The following is a 17,009-nucleotide window of genomic DNA, read 5'->3' on the forward strand; positions in this document are numbered from 1 at the left end:
GCACTTCTATGGGGATTAGTCGCCACTCCTAGGCCTCGAAGCGTTTGAGTGGCTTGTTGTAATGGCCAATGTTTTGGCCATTCTTGACGAGAGATGATGCTAAGGTCTGCACCTGTATCCAGTAACCCATTAAATTCATGTCCTTGAATATTTAGTTTTAGCATGGGGCGAGAATCTAAATTTAAAGAAAGCATAGCCCAATCTACACCTGTGGAGCCTAATCCCTTGGAACCTCTTTCTACAGTACGACTGGAAAATTTATCATCTAGGCTGGGTATTATTAGTAACTGTGCTATTCTATCTCCTGGTGAAATTACTGATATACCCTTTGGAGAACTGGCTATAATTTTTATTTCACCTTCATAATCGGGATCAATTACCCCAGGACTTATCATAAGTCCTTTTAGAGTAGAAGAGCTGCGTCCCAATAATAAGCCTACTGTTCCTTTGGGAAGAGGTCCTTTCACCCCTGTGGGAATGATTTGAACTCCCATCTCTGGAGTTAGTACTGCTCTGGCGGAGGCGCAGATGTCCAACCCTGTGCTCCCTCTGGTTTTTCTGATGAGGGATCTGATGGACAATGTGTCCTGGGCACTACCCTGATGGGGTTGCTGGGTTCCTCCAGTGCTCCGTATATTTGTGGTTTTGGGCCCCGGAGCATTGGGCCCCCCTGTCCATTTTTTGGCAATGGAGCCCAATGCCTTTCTCCACGATATCGTGGATAAACACCTGGTCCTTGTTCGTTTTTTGATAATGGAGTACCCTCTATGGTGGTTTGAGAACGGCATTCATTAGCCCAATGTCTCCCTCTACGGCATCGTGGGCAAATACCTGGTATTCTACGCCTTTGATACCTAGTTTTGTTAAACCCTCCTCCAATGGGGCAATTCCTTTTAAAATGTCCTGTTTGTTCACAATTGTAGCATGTTCTTGGCCTGGCATCTAAAGCCTGTTTTACTGCAGCTGCCACAATTTGCCCTTGTTCATTAATGTCTCTGGCATCTAAAGCCTGTTTTACTGCAGCTGCCACGACTTGCTCTTGTTCATTAATGTCTCTACATAATTTAATATATGTGTTTAAATCTTCATGTTTCCATGGTCTAATGATATCTCTGCACCAACGATTCGCTTGCTCATAAGCCAGGTGTTTTAGTAATGGCATTGCTTGTTCTGTATTCCCAAAAACTCTGGTAGCTGTTTGAATAAGCCTATCTACAAATTCAGCATAAGGTTCATTAGCTCCTTGTATTACCTTAGATAATTGACCTTGTAAACCTCCATGTCCTTGTAAAGTCTTCCATGCCTTAATTGCATCTGCAGCAATTTGTGCGTATACGCCAGGATCATATGCAATTTGTTGCTGCTGATCCTCATAAGGTCCCTTTCCTAACAACATATCTAGATTTCTCTGAGGATAACCAGCTGCTGCATTTCGCCTAGCCGTCTCCTTGCAAAATTCCTCATTGGCAACCTTCCATAACAGGTATTGTCCTCCATTTAGCACAGCTTTACACATATTAGCCCAATCTGCTGGCGTCATGTTCAAGTTGTTAATGGATTCGACCATGCTTACAGTGAAGGGTGCTTGAGGACCATAGGTTGTTACAGCCTCTTTTAGCTGCTTCACTGTTTTGAAATTTAAAACTTGGTAAAATCGCTGCCCTCCTGCCTCAAATACAGGGCATGTTAATATTTGAGATCTTGTCTCAGGATCCCAACTATCAACTGCGGGGGTTGGGGACCTCCCAGCATATGGAGGTGGCCTTGTTAGTTGGACACTTACGTCCTCTGGTGATAGAAAGGTGTTAGTAGCAGTCTCCTGTTGTAACTTTCCCCCTGATGGCTTTTTCTGTTTTACACTTTCTTTCTCTGTCTGACTAGCTTGAGAGGCCTTCTCTTTTACTTGAATCTTTTCCTCTGTCTGACTAACTTGAGAGACCTTCTCTTTTACTTGAATCAATATGTCTTCTCCTTCCTCTACCATTGTCTGAACTGAAGGCTTTGGACTAAGCAAACAAGATATGAACGTCCACAATGGCAATGTGCCAACTGGCAGAGTCCCTGGGCTTTTCTTTTCTATTCTTTTTAAATCTTCACCATGATGGTTCCATTGTGATATATTTAACAACTCCTCCTTAAAAAGCCATGGGCTACATTTTTGTATTGTATCAACGTATGCCCTGACTGCTATTGATTTTACTGGGATGCCTCCTTCCTCTAACAATTTACTTAACACTCTTTCAGTTTGTTTTTTACTAATTTCTGATCCCGTATTTCTACTATAATACAACCCAACAAGATGACGCCTAACAAAACTGAAACAGAGTGAAACAAAATTGAAACAACACAAAATCATTATAATAGCCTCCTGAAATGTCCATCCGTCCTTTCTCCCTATCTGTTCCTCAGATGTGAGCGGTTTTTCTTCCATCTTACACATCTCCAGGGACAGGCAACTTAAAACAAAAGTGAAACAAAATAACAAAAGAAGAATCTTAAAATGGCTACCCATCCTCTCGCCCTGCCCTCAGGGGCGAGCAGTTTCACTTACCCTCAGTCGCTCCCCGTGCGAGCCACCAAATGCCGCAGTCTGGCTGGGCACAATCAGAAGCCACTTGTCAAAAGAAACTAACTTTATTTTTAGAACCAAACACGCCAAACAAAACAGCCTCTCAGGAAAAATCCTCAGAGCCTCAACTGCCACCACCGGCTTTCCACAAGCCTGTCTCTCCCCCCACAAGCTTCTTTTCACCTCCCACAATCCTCCTGCTCTTGAGGCCGATTGGCTGGGTCACGTGGGCAGAGCCAAAAAGTCCCCCAATGAGCAGCTCCGTGGTCTGAAAGGGCAGGGAAACAGTCCAATGAGCATCACAGAGGAGCCAATCAGCTAGATGTTGCTGGGGCCGAGGAGCCAATCAGCTAGATGTTGCTGGGGCCGCTGTGAGCCAATCATCAGCTGGCAGCTGGAAGTTTGCTGGCAGCTGGAAGTTTGCTGGGGCCCCTTCGGCTGTGGCTCTCAACAAACAACAAAAAATACAGAAAAAAGAAAACATTTTTGCATGTAAGTGTATAAAGAATAACTCTAAGTTATTAGTGTAGAAATAAAATCACATCATATAAGTAGCATTATAAAATAATTTGTTTTCCACATTTTTGAACCAATTTGTTGTACCAAGAGTTGGTCATTGCTCATTATATTCACTGATACTTGCTAAAGTTGAAGTTTTCAATTTTTTTCAATCTGATGTGTGAAAAATTTTCCCTCATGATTTTAATTTTCATATCTCTGATTAGAAATGGGAACGGACATATTTGTCACTTAGAAAAAAGAAGGTCTATGGATTAAAAAATCATATGAAATGGTAATCATTATCATTAATAATTAGGAAAATGAACATTAAAATCACATTGAATTAGTATTACATACCTATAAGAATGTTGAAAATAAAAAAGTAAAACTGGATATTTCAAAACTGGTCAAGATGTGGAGCTTTTAGAACACTCAAACACTGCAAATTATATGCCAAATTATACAGGCACTTTGGAAAATGCTTTGATAGTTTCTTATAAACTTATGCTTACCATATGACCCAGAAATATGATTCCAAAGGAAAATGAAAACTTAGAAAATTCTCTGCACAAATGTTTATAAAAGCTTTATTGAGAGCCACCCAAAATTGGAAACGGCAGATAATCTTCAACTACTGATAGATATCAGTTCCCTTCGGCCCAAAACTATCAGAAAAATACCATAGTGCCCTGTGTGGTATCTCGTAAAAAAATGTCAGAAAGAACATATTACAAAAAGTCTTTGGCTGGGTAATGTGGGGAAGATATAAGGAAACAGAGTTTCACTTTACATTAGGTATAATAAGAAAGTGGAGGCAATATACTATTGTATATCTCAATAGATTTTAATTATAGGGAGGGCATTTATAAGTATGGGGAAAGCAAAAATTGATAAGTAATTTACAATTACTCTTTTAATGAGAAAGAGTGATGTTTTGTATTTTGTGGCTGCACTGTCACTTTTTCTGAAGTGGAGATTGTGAGATTGCTTATGTTCAGCAGGAGAATGATGCGGCTTAGTCACAAACAAAAGATCAATTAGTAATAACCTTGAGGACTAGCTATGAATGTCAGATCCATTCTTAGATTTAAAAGGTTGCTTTTTAAAAAATCTTTTTAAGGATAAACAAACTGTGGTAGGTCTATACAATTGAATACTACCTATGAAGAATAAATGAGCTATCGATTCACATATCAACATGGATTTACATTTTTCTGAGCAAAAAAAGACAGACTGAAAAGACTATGTATCACCTGATTTTGTTTATGTGAGACACGGAAAAAGGTAAAACCATAGAGGAGAAAATATATCACTGGTTTACAGGGATTAATAATGGGGAGAACAGTTGCCAGAATAGTGTAGCACAGAATTTTAGGGGTGATGAGGTTCAATGGTCAACACATGTCTATATATTTGTTAAAATTCAAGAGAGCTGCTCACCATAAAATGTGAATTTTACCAATTGGAAAAACAAAACAAAAGCAAACAAGAATGTGTAGAAATGGAAGGAGGGAGTTCAGACTGTGATTAGTAAATCTGATTTTTTTTTATAAAAGGAATTGCTTAGTCTCACTTAAGCAGATGGAAAAGAAAGAAACTCACCTAAGTAACTTTGGCAGTCTTTTGCCATAACGACTCAGTCATCTTGTTCTACTCCTTAGAAAGGCAGTACTTTGGCTAAAGAAAGTGAAGGCAATGTACTATTGTATATTGCATACCTAAGGCTAAAGACATAAACATATGTAGTCAATGTTTTTTTAGTTTATTTTTTTAAATAAAATAAACTAAAAAATTTTAAATAAACTAAAACTTTAAAATAAATAATTTTAAATAAAATAAACTAAAAAAGTTTATTTAAAAAATAAACTAAAAAAACTGTTTTTTTAGCTTATTTTTCTCAGGAATATGTGCTAGAAATTATGAAGCTTTATTTATATGCTAGGATTGAGGAAATAAAATAAATGTATTATGGGAGAGAAGTTTCTCACTGCTGGAGAGAGAAGTTATATAAAAAAGGAAATAAGAGAATTGAGTTTATGCTACACTGGCATTAGAGGTATCTATATGCACTCATTGAAAAAAACATATATAGCTAATAAGTAGACACAAAGCACTTGTAGAAATAAATGTGGATATGTGTCAGTAGGCAAATTTGTATACACACATGCTTTTCCTAGCTCTATCTACAAGAAGGTCTTAAAACAATGACCTAACAGTTGCAATATGCACAACAAGAACCTAGATTCTGATTTCTAAATACTCTTATACAGTATAGGAACCAGGAATCTTTGGATATATGATTAATTCCAGTGCTGTACAGAGAGCATATAAGGTTTCTTTTGGAGCATCTTGTAATCTCAGAAAGCGAGGACACCTTGAAAAGACATATACGTGTCCAGAAGACACAAAGACTAACCTTAAAGAGCTTTCAATGGCCATAGCTGAAACAACATGAACAACACAGTAAGTGCAGTGTGGATTATAAGCTGAGAAACAAAGTTAATATAATTACATATTAATATAATGTAATTACATATTAATATAATTAACACAATGGGTGGAAAATGAATATTTCTTAAGAAAAATTTCAATTAATATATAAGTAATAAAGAAAATATAAAATCACCATGAGAACCTCAGAGTAGTACTTACCATAGGCAAGATCCATTCAAAGAAGCTAAAAAAAGATACAGGCTATCTGCATAGTCTTTCTTTTTCCCCCCCCTGAAATATTTATTAATTACAAAGGGGCAAAGGAGAATCTTTGCAGATACTCCCTTAACCAAATGATCAAGGCCAACAAACACTGTCAATAATACATATGAACATTATATGACACTTGATATGAAGCCTTGAAAAGAGCATATCACTTCAGTGCCATCCTTCCCATTAATGCAAAATTTGATCAGAAACTAAGGTGTATCTACAAAGTAATGAGAGATCAGATGTGGAAGAGAAGAAAAGGTTGAGGGACTGTCACAGATTTGAGATTAAGAAGACATGAAAAGTAGATGCCATGCAGTACCCTGAATTGGATTATGGAGAAGAATAAGGGATATTAGAAGAAAAATGGTGAAAACTAAGATCTAGACTTTGGTTAACCATATTGTACCAAGTTAATTTCTTAGTTTTTCAGTTCATTTAAGAGTCTCAGCATCTACCTTCTCTCTACCATATTTGAGTACATATTTATCTATACAGGTATTAAAACCAGAGTCAGGATTCCTAGAGTCACATTCATGAGAAATGAATATGGATTCATGTGGGAAGAGAGATAGTCTTGTAGGCAGTATGAACAACTTATGTTAGCTGGCATTTCTGAACATTTGGTTACATGCCAAATATTTTTATACTCTCCCATTTAACCCTTAGAACAGTCATTGGGGGTAAATTCTATTATTTTATTCCTCTAAAAATGGGAACTTAAAAATGAGAAATATTAAATTGCAGGTCTGTGATCACTTGGCTATGTTCCAGCCCAGTTCATCTGACTCTGTGGTCTGCATTGGTCACCCTAATTAACAGTGACTAGGAAGAGAACCACAGACTTCCTTTTTCAGGATTTATAGATTATCATGGTTGTGCATTCTGTCATATTTCACATTTTAGTAAAGTATTAATCTCTTCCAACTATTTTTGCTCCTTTTGCTACTACACCACTTCAGAGCTTACTGGTAGTCCTATAATTTGTAGTGCTAAAAGATGCTGAAATTCTTCAGGAGGTTTTTTATTATACTTTCTCTGCACAATATAATATTATGGGTCCATAATATTGACTCTGATAATAAGATCCAGTCCATCCAAATCTGAAATCAATATACCGTGTTTTAGAGGATTTCTCAAATGAAGGACATTATGAAGCAAAGCATAAAAATAACTGAAACTAATATCTGAAGAACTATGCATATTCTACAGCCTTCATTATACACAATGAAATATAAATGACATAAAATTGTTCTGAAATTAGTGCTCCCATGTATCAATCACTATACATTCAAAACATCTTTTTCTCCACTAGGCTTAATTTTCTTCAAATAATTTATCTTAAAAAACAATTTCAATGGAGGTTCTTTCCTGGATCTACTAGAGAGGTCAATGTGTGGTGATACATCTATATTTGCTTTGGGCTTTTATTACCAAGTCTTAATCTTTGCATGAATATTTGCTCAAAGCACATATTTTAGTATTGATTATTTTACAATTGATTTCTTATGAAGATTTTGCTTTCCTTCATTAAATATGTCCCCTGGCAATTTTAACTCAGGATACTAGTTTTAGTCTTTAAATGTCCCTGAAATGAAACACTCATGCTTTGCAAAACATTTGCTGCATCTTTTTGGAATAGCTTTTTCTTTTCACTTGACTCAGAGGTTAAAAACTAGGAAATGTATTTAAACTATCTTAACTTTGATTAAAAAAAAACTGCTGGTTTGATGATAAAGTAACTGATTCTATTTTATTTTTCAGATTAAATATATCTATTCACTGTCTAAATATTTCAAAATGATTTTGCTATTTAACTACACCATGCTAAGTATGTATTTGGATCACCCTAGCATGGTCAGCAGCATCAATGGCAAGAGAAGTTCAATAACAGGAAGCTATTAGGGAGGAGCAGTTTAGTTCAAGTTCAAGTAACAGAGTGGCAAAATGCATTGTGATGTATGCCACAGTTGCAAGGGCAAAGGGGCAGCTTGCATGTATTAGCTATCCCTGTAAGGGACCTCAAATTTTCACCTCCCTATAGTTTAACAGGCCTAAAATGTTATAGTCTAAATATACCAATTTTATATTGTACATGAAATTTGAGTTTTCTAATAACAGCAAACAATTTGTACTGTGTAATGTGTACTGAGAAAAAGTAAAGAAATGCTGAATTGATGCTTCACGTCTGTCTTTGAACCACATATGCTGCTGCTAAAGAGCCAAGGCCAATAATCACATGAACAAGAAGAGTGTCAACCTGTCTGCCACAGCATGGTGCATGGAACAAGTTCAAATATGGAAAGAAAAGAGGAGGAAAAAAAAGAGTCAAACTTGGAAGGTTCTCTCACCAAGAAGGAAAAGGCAAATCAGCTATTCTTTTTCTGATGAGAATTGTTTATAATAGAATTTCATCTAATTCTTCTCTTCTTCCTAATGGAGGGTGCTCCATCTCTGCTTGGAGCCTTCCTACCAGCACTGAAAGTGGCCCTTCCTACAACAGGCTTTAGTTATTCCATTATTCAGTGTGTAAAGGGCATTGCAAACATGTATAAGCTGAATCAAGCTAGTGCGGATATCATAGTCCCTCACATGGAGATCTTTAATGAAGTTAAAAGGGAAGTAAACTGGGAAATATAATTTGCTATGGGATTTTTCATTTTTTTCTAAGATATCAACAACCTGTTGCATAAAAATCTGAATGTATTCCATGTCACTGAAATGTACGGGTAAAATAGTAACTGCTGCTTATTTTACTGCAATAAAAATTTAAACACCAAATAACTGCTAATTAATTCTCTCATTTTAGAAATGCTACCCTTAGGGAATTCATCAATAAATAGTTTCTCAGAGCTCTTAGATGATAAAATAATGTGTTTCAGTGGAAAACAATAACTGTTTCAGTAGTAGAGCAATTCAAAGAACTTTGAGTATTTTAATTGTGATCATTTTTTAATTAATGTTGAGATATTAGATAATTCTGTAAGGTACATTAAAAGAAATTTATTTTCATATTTTTTGCTATCATCATAGTCAAACTTGGGTTTGAATATTAGATAAATGGCCATAAGCTTTTAGTTTCACTGTAGTATCAAATTATAAGGTAGTTGTAGGGTTCAAAAGTGTTATAGACATACAATAATGGTATCAACATGGACTGTTGGCTAATCATTTAGACTTTTGACCCAGACAGGCCTACTCAAAATCTGTCTTTATCTTTGTGGCCTTGGACAAGGTACTGGATCTAAGGCTAAATTTCCACATGTGTAAAAGCAGGATAACAACAGGATATCTCACACTATTGGACTATTTTATTGATGAGATAGGTTAATAATCAACCACTTAACACAGTACCTGATACATAGCAAAAATTCAGAAAAAGGAAAATAGTCATACATACCTCAAAAAATCCTTTATAGGATTTCATGATATAGCACATACAAAATCGCATGGTCCTAATCATATTGTAACAACTCAGTGGATGCCAATTGCCAATACCATTACTATACATATAAAACCATCTGGTATCTTAGAGCATCATGATTAGTCATTTACATAATCCTGCATTATTTCAGCAGTACCAGAATGCCTAGTTTTATCTTATGATTTCTTGTTTTGCATATTGATTTTCTGCAATATTTTTATTATTGCCTTTTCAGATTTTTTTGGCAATTTCTTAGGCAATTTTTTTGGGCATTTTTTAGGCAATTTCTCTTCCTAACAAATGAAATCTAAGATGTTAGAGGCAAAGTCACAAGTAAATTTGATAACCTTAGGATCAGCCTCATAAATTCTGCCTCTATTATAAATCAGCCATAGGAGCCATCAGACAGTTGTGCAAATCACTTTTTTTATATATAAGACTCAATTACATCATCTGTAAAAAATAGGACAATAGTAGTCTCTATTCTGTTATAGCTAAAAGAAGGTACTAAGAGTCTTAAAAATATTGGTGGGGGGGCATATGGTAAATTTTCAGTAAAATCCAGCTTATTTCCTCATATTGTTGAATAACATCAATTATTAGACTTTCAAAGAAAATTTTCACTGGGAAATCTAAACAAGGAAAGAAGATGTCCTGCAAGGCTATTACATTAAGGGTGTGATAATGACCTCAACTCTGCTGCAACAAAGGGCTTGAGAGGTTAAAAACTGGGATATGGAGAACCACGGGTCTCCTACATTGGCTAATTAAACTTATCTAAAGGAAAAATAAATTTTATTATATGTTTATGAGAGAAGGTAGTTTTATAATTTAGGACCAGGTACTTAGAAAAGTTAAGCTGCTCGCCTCCCCAAAACACTGTAAGATATGAAATTTACCTTCTATTATGATTATATTTCAAAGAAATGTGTACTGTCCTTTGGCAGCTCCCAAAACTGGAAAGAGGCTTTTAAGGGAATTGTACAGTGATCCCATGGAATTTTATGGGAGATTGGCTTCAGAACCCCTCACAGGTACTAAAATCTGTTGATATTTGAGTCCTTATATAAAATGACATAGTATTTTCAAGTAATCTATGTATATCTTCCCATGTTCCTTAAATCATCACTAGAACACTTAACCTAGCTAATACACTATAAATTTCATAAAATAGATATTATGCTATATTGTTTAGAGAATAATAACAAGGACAATGCCTGTACATGTCCCATATAGTTGCCATATAAAAAATAATTTTGATCTATAGTTGGTTGAATCTATAGATGTGGAACTCATGGATGTGAAGGACTAGAAAGAGGCAGAGAAAAAAAATTAATCACAAGTTTTCTAAGGAAAATGCTCCAAGAAAAAGAAAGTCAAGTGCCTATAGACAGGAAGAACCCTGTCTAAAGTTTTGTCAAGTGGAGGGAACTCTAAGTTTGTCATGATTAGAGACTTCTTCACCTGCTCACAAAGCCTTTCAACTTCTCCTATCTACTATTTGATTAAAAAATTGTCCTCTGGAGCAATACCGAGTTTATATTCCAGCCTTACTTGAAACTCTTGAACATGACCTATTTGATTTGAGCTCAGATAAGCCCAGTTCAAGACTTCAGAGAAGCCTTGAGTGTTTTCTCTAGGGTTTTTACTGCCTGATCACTCAAAAGAGGGCAATATAGCTAGTGGAAATCTATCAAATGCAAAGCTACAGATAGAGTAAGTCAATGGAGCATATATTTTGCTGCTACTTTTCATGCAGCATGAAATTTTAAATTTCACTTATATAAGCAAAGAACAGCAAAAATCCCCAGTCCTTGTTATGTTGGAAAAGTCTTTATGGTTCCATCTTCATTTGGGAAGAGCAAAGAAATATCTCTAGGAGCAATTCACTGTAGTCAGAAGACAGTATTAATGAGGAATAACAGTCACTCATGAAAGGTCACTCATTATTAATTTGTTCATTGCTTACCTATTAAGCCCTGACTGTACTATAGGACTAAAGCCAGTCAGACTAAGGTATAGCATACATATATTGGTCCTTTTCTTTCTTGCTCTGTAATAATAAACCAATTATTAAACCTTGCAAATTCCCCACAAATATCAATGAGGCACAATAGTTTGTGTACCCATTATAGACTGCATTGTGTCCCCTTAAATTTGATATTTCAAAGTCTTAATCCCCAATACCTCAGAATATAACTGAATTGGAAATTAGGCCTTTGTAGAAATAATTAAGATAAAATGATGAAGAAGAGGTCACTTTGCTGACTGCTTTGTGGCATAAAACCAAAAAAGCACACGGGCAGCTTTTCAGCAAGGTAAGTTAACAACAAAAGGGGGAGGGTCACTTTACTGGAATTTTAAACTAGACATTCAAAGAAGATTGGAGACTCAGGAGGTTGGATATAATAAATAAGGTGGAAATCCCCAGCAGCAGAGCTGCTACCACAGCTGGGCCAGAAGCAACAACCAGAACAATCCCTCCTTGAACAAAGTGGAGGGATAAGGGAATTGAAACCAGGAATTTTAGGAAGTCTGAGGCATGTCTGGGTACAGAACATGTAAGGATCAAGGACATTGCCTCACTAAACTGAAAGTCATGATGCACAATATTCTTGTATGGGGAAAGAAGCTGTCATCTCTCCAGACAGTATGCAGAGGACAGAGAAAGGAACAATTTTGCAGGTGCAGCATGGGGGCCAGCAGCTGAGGGAGCGGATTCCTGGCAAACCTGAGTTTGGTCTGAAATACAGGCCCAGTAAACATAAGCTGCATGACATGGAGTGTGCTTAAGTGATCAGGAAAAAATCAAATGTGGAGAGAGGTTTACACAGGGGACAACTGATCATGAAAACCCACCTGGCTGTACCCCTCCAGCTCCAATCCAGCTACTTGCAGGACCAGCTGGGAAACACTTATCTGGCTGGGAATTCAGAAGGGATGGGGTAGGAGAGATTGAGTTTGGAGACTGAATACAAGACTAGGAAATGTGGGGTCTGAAGATGATATAGGAGACTAAGAATTGGCTCTTCTACCACACAAGTGAAACCCTGGGGTGATCCCTGTGGAAGAGTCTTCCAGTATGTACTGCCAATTGCTGGACCATGGAGGTGTGCTGATTTGAAATCTCCAGACCAAGTGACATTCATCAATGATCCTCAAGCTTAAACCTAAGCCTAAACCTGCCTCCAGGAATTCCATCTATGGGATTACCTCTCTCACTTCAGTAATCGAGAGGGTAGAATATCATGCTCCAGATAACCCCACCTAAAACTCCTAAAAAGAGAAGGCTTTCTTCTTTCCTGAGTGGAATTCTTTATTATGGGTTTTTCAAAATGGATAAAAGTCCCAGACATTCATGTCTTCTTTTTGTACATAAATGTACACATTTCTAATCTTAACTATTACTAGTGTTTTTGAACAGTATGTTAATTTCTAAGTACACATCTCACAGCTCCATGCCTTCAGTTGCATTAGTCTTTCTAGTTAAACTGCCCCATAACTTCCTTGTAAGCAGTTGAACTTCTATTATTCACCGTTCAATAGAAATGCCATCCTTCTAATAGAATGATGTGAAACTACAACAGTGTGTGATTTTGTCCACTTTGTATCCAATGAACAGCAGTGTATACTGATCTCCTTTAAGGCATATTCTTACTCTGCTTGTCTTTTTCTCTCTTCCAGTACTTAGAGTATAAAGATGCCCCTAGAGGTGAGGCATATGGGTAACTTATCTTTGAATCCTCTTCAGCAACTAACCCAGTATATTGCAAAAAAGCACACAAAAATTTCTGGGTTTTGTCAAATTGAATCGAAGCACTTAATTTGTGCATGATGGTGCAGAGATAACAGTAAGAAACTGTAGAATTATGATAATCATTGTGATTGAAATTTTCTAGATGTTCCCAGTTCTCATTTACTTTTACCAATAAATGGACACCTAGCAGAATCATTAGACTAATTTCCAATAATTGAATGCAATTGCCTTTATAAATAGTCATCAGCACATCCTGGGTAAAAGTGTTAAAATGTCTTTTTGTGTTATGCACAGAATCAGAGAAATGATCATTGCAGGTAATGGAGAAAGATAATAACTTAATAACTTTTCTATTTATTCTTCACATGATATTTTGTAAATGTATCTATTGATAGGACGACCTAGCATACAGGAAAATCATTTCTGCATTTATGACTACTTTATTAGAAGACTTCTATTATAGGATACATTTAATATTCAAATTTTGCAAAAAAAGAGGAAAAATACATGCATTTAAGTGCACACAACCTCCACCACCTTTGAGGACTTGGGAATTTTCTTCATTATAATGTAGTGCATATGCCAGGGCAAAGTGAAACAATACTACTTCTTCAATTTCTGCTTTCTGATTTTAATGCCTTTTCATTATATAAGCACAGACTAAATATCCAAAATCATTTTAAATGGATTTCCAAGGAATAAGCAATACCATAAATAGCATTAGGTATTTACCTGATTGAAACTCTTCTGTGGTTATTGAATTTATTTCCTAGTTTCAAGCAAAATTTAACATGACTATTTTGGGCATATATAGCTTTTAAACGTAGTAAGCTTCTGAAGCCTTAATATTGGTGCATTTTTCAAAAATTGGTTTTATATTTAATAAGAATGTAACTTTTGTATTTTCTGTTTACAAGATGGCTTATTTTGTATTGTAGAACTTAAATTCCAGGAAAGTGCATTCTCAATGTTTTTCTATGAACCTTATTATAAGCTGGAATTCTTAAAAATGTTTTTTTGGATGGTAGTATTGTATCTCTTGTTGCTGAGTTAGAATAAATCTAATATTGTAAGTTACTCAGTCACTAATTCTTAACCTCAGGTTTGTTGGGGGCTTTCTGTAATAGAATTTATTCTGTGAAAATCTGCAAACCTTCTTTCATTTTTTTTGGTTATTTTCATAGTAACTCCATGGGAGGCTCCCTTTAATACATAAATGAATGAAAATTATTTATCAAAGTTTAAAATGATGAAACTTTCCTGAAGTCAAGGATAGAAAGAAATGAACACTTTGGCTCTGGCAGGATTTGTAAGTTGTTGCAGAACAGTTTGATAATGTCTATTAAATAGGGAAACATTATTTGTTCAATCTAATATCTGTAACTCTAGTAAAACTTAATAGAAAATAAATTCATAATGATACACATATAAAATGAGCATGTTATTTTCCCCATTGTTTGTGATAGGGAAAGATTGAAAATAATTTAAATTTCCATTGATAGGGGAATGGCTAAATATATTATGTATAGCCATTATGTAAATTATTCAATAAATGGAGAACAATGCAAAGTAGATCTTTATATACCATGCAATGAAGTTTTCCAGATAAAATATAGACATTTAAAGATTTACATAAGTTATATCTAAATAATTTCAAGTTTTAAGATAATATGAGACTGTGAAGGAAGATGGCGGCGAGGGGAGTGCATTGCCCCCGTGTGCTGCTTCACTGTGTGGGAGTATGACAAGTCAGGACGGCTAAAGGATATCTTGTTAGGAATTTCCAGCAATAGTGGGGTGCTCTGGAACCTGGAGGAAGGATTTCCATCGCACGAGGATCAGCTACGGGGACTCAAACGCGAGAGGTTTGTCGCACGGAGGGTAACACTGCTTATTCAGCAAATCGCCCCGCGGCTAGAATCTGCAGCGTGCGCTGGGATAGAGACGCAGGGTTACAGCGCTGCAGTTTCTGCCAGCCGCGCAAGCACCGTACTCAGGGCTGAATTCTGGGTTCGAGACGGGGGAAGGAAGCGGTCCATCTCGGTTCTCCACACCGGTCAGACCACAGAGGAGGCCAGCAGCCACCATGTTGGTAAACTGACGTCACCACCCCTGTTTTCGACTGACCGCAGCTCATTCAGCCATAGAACAGGTAATTTCAGGCTGCAATTCGCCTGCGGCTTGCAGACAGATTGCTAGGGCTCAGCGCCTGGGTGCTTCTTAGAACCTGATCTTATCGGAGTGAATACCGAGCGCGGGGCGGCCGAGTTCCGGCTCCCGGAACCGCCCTGGCCCAGGGCTGCTGAGCCTGCGGAGGCTGCTTCTTGGACCCTGCACCTACCAGAGCATACAACAAGCACTAAGCAGCCGAATTACGGCTCCCGGAACTGAGCCCGCGGGGACTGCTTCTTGGAGCTTACATTTATAGGAGCTTACACCGAGCACGGAGCGGCCGAGTTCCGGCTCCCGGAACTTCCCTGGCCCGGGGCTAGGAGCCCGCGGAAACTGCTTCTCGGTCCGGGTCCTGCTGAGGGCCGGTCAGGACTCACCCGTTGCTTTGGTTGCCCGGCAAGGGGAACAAAATGCTGCCATTCGCATAGGATACCAACATGGCAGAGATCTGATGTCTGCAGAAAGCGGCGGAGGAGGGAACTTCATCAATACCAGTGGTGACATAAGCAGTTGGTCTCCTGGTAGGGGGGGTGAGGCACAGTCACCCGAGTCTCCTCAATTTGTCGTCGAGCCAGAGGGAAGGAGCCGGGCCACCGCCAGCGCCCGGAGCAGGCCCAGCGGCTCGCCAGCGTGGTGACCGCGTGACCCCAATTGGAGAGGGGGCGGAGCGGAGCCGCCACCCGCAACCGCAAGGTGGGCAGACCCGCGACCCAGTGGTACATGGGCGTGGTAGGAGGGGCAGGGCAGAGCCGCGGTTCGCGCTGTGACGAATGAGCGTGCAAGGTAAACAGACCTGTGACAGCCTGGCGGGTCAGGCCCAGTGGCCTGCCAGTATGGTACACACGTCACCCCAACTGGAGTAGGGGCAGAGCAGATCCTTCTCCCACGCCCGGATCAGGCCCTGCCGGTGTGGTGGTCACGTGACCCCAACTGGAGTGGGGGCGGAGCGGAACCGCCACCCGTGCCCGCAGGGTGAGCAGACCAGTGATCAACCTGCAGATCAGGCCCAGGGGTCCGCAGGCGTGGTAGGAGGGGCAGGGCAGATCCGCCGCCCGCGCCTCCAAGGTAGGCAGACCTACAACAGACCGGCGGATCAGGCCCAGGAGCCTGCCGGCGTGGTACAAACACCACCCTAATTGGAGTAGTGGCAGAGCAGAGTCGCCGCCCGTGCCAGGAACAGGCCCAGCGTCCTGCAGGCGGGGTAGTCACGACACCCCAATTGGAGTAGGGGCAGAGCAGAGCCTCCACCCGTGCCCGAAAGGTGGGCAGATCTGCGACCGACCAGCGGGACAGGCCCAGTGGCCTGCCGGTACGACAGACACGTCACCCCATTTGCAGTAGGGGCAGAGTAGAGCCGCCTCCCGCGCCTGCAGGGTAGGCAAACCTGCAACCGACCGGCGGATCAGGCCCGGTGGCCTGCCGGCGTGGTACACTCGTCACCCCAATTGGAGTAGGGGCAGAACAGAGCCGCCGCCAGCTCCCAGAACAGGCCCAGTGACCTGCCGGCGTGGTAGCCACGACACCCCAATTGGAATAAGGAGAGAGCAGAGCCGCCGCCCGCACCTGCAGGAAAGATACGCAAGCAGTATGAAAAGACAAGGAAAGAAAGGACCACAAGCAATGCAGGTCAACGCAACTTTAGAAGAGGTAACAGCTGCAGCAGATGGAATGTCAGATAAAGAATTCAGGATATACATGCTTCAGATGATCTGGAGTATCAAGGAAGACATTAAACAGCAAAATCAGACAATGAAAGATCACTTCGACAACGAATTACGCAAACAAATCCAGGAAGCAAAGGATCAACTATACAGGGAGATAGAGGTTATAAAAAACAAACAAACAGAAATCCTAGAAATGCAGGAAGCAATAAACCAACTTAA

This window comes from Marmota flaviventris, chromosome 4 (assembly GCF_047511675.1).
Source record: "Marmota flaviventris isolate mMarFla1 chromosome 4, mMarFla1.hap1, whole genome shotgun sequence".
NCBI lineage: Eukaryota > Metazoa > Chordata > Mammalia > Rodentia > Sciuridae > Marmota > Marmota flaviventris.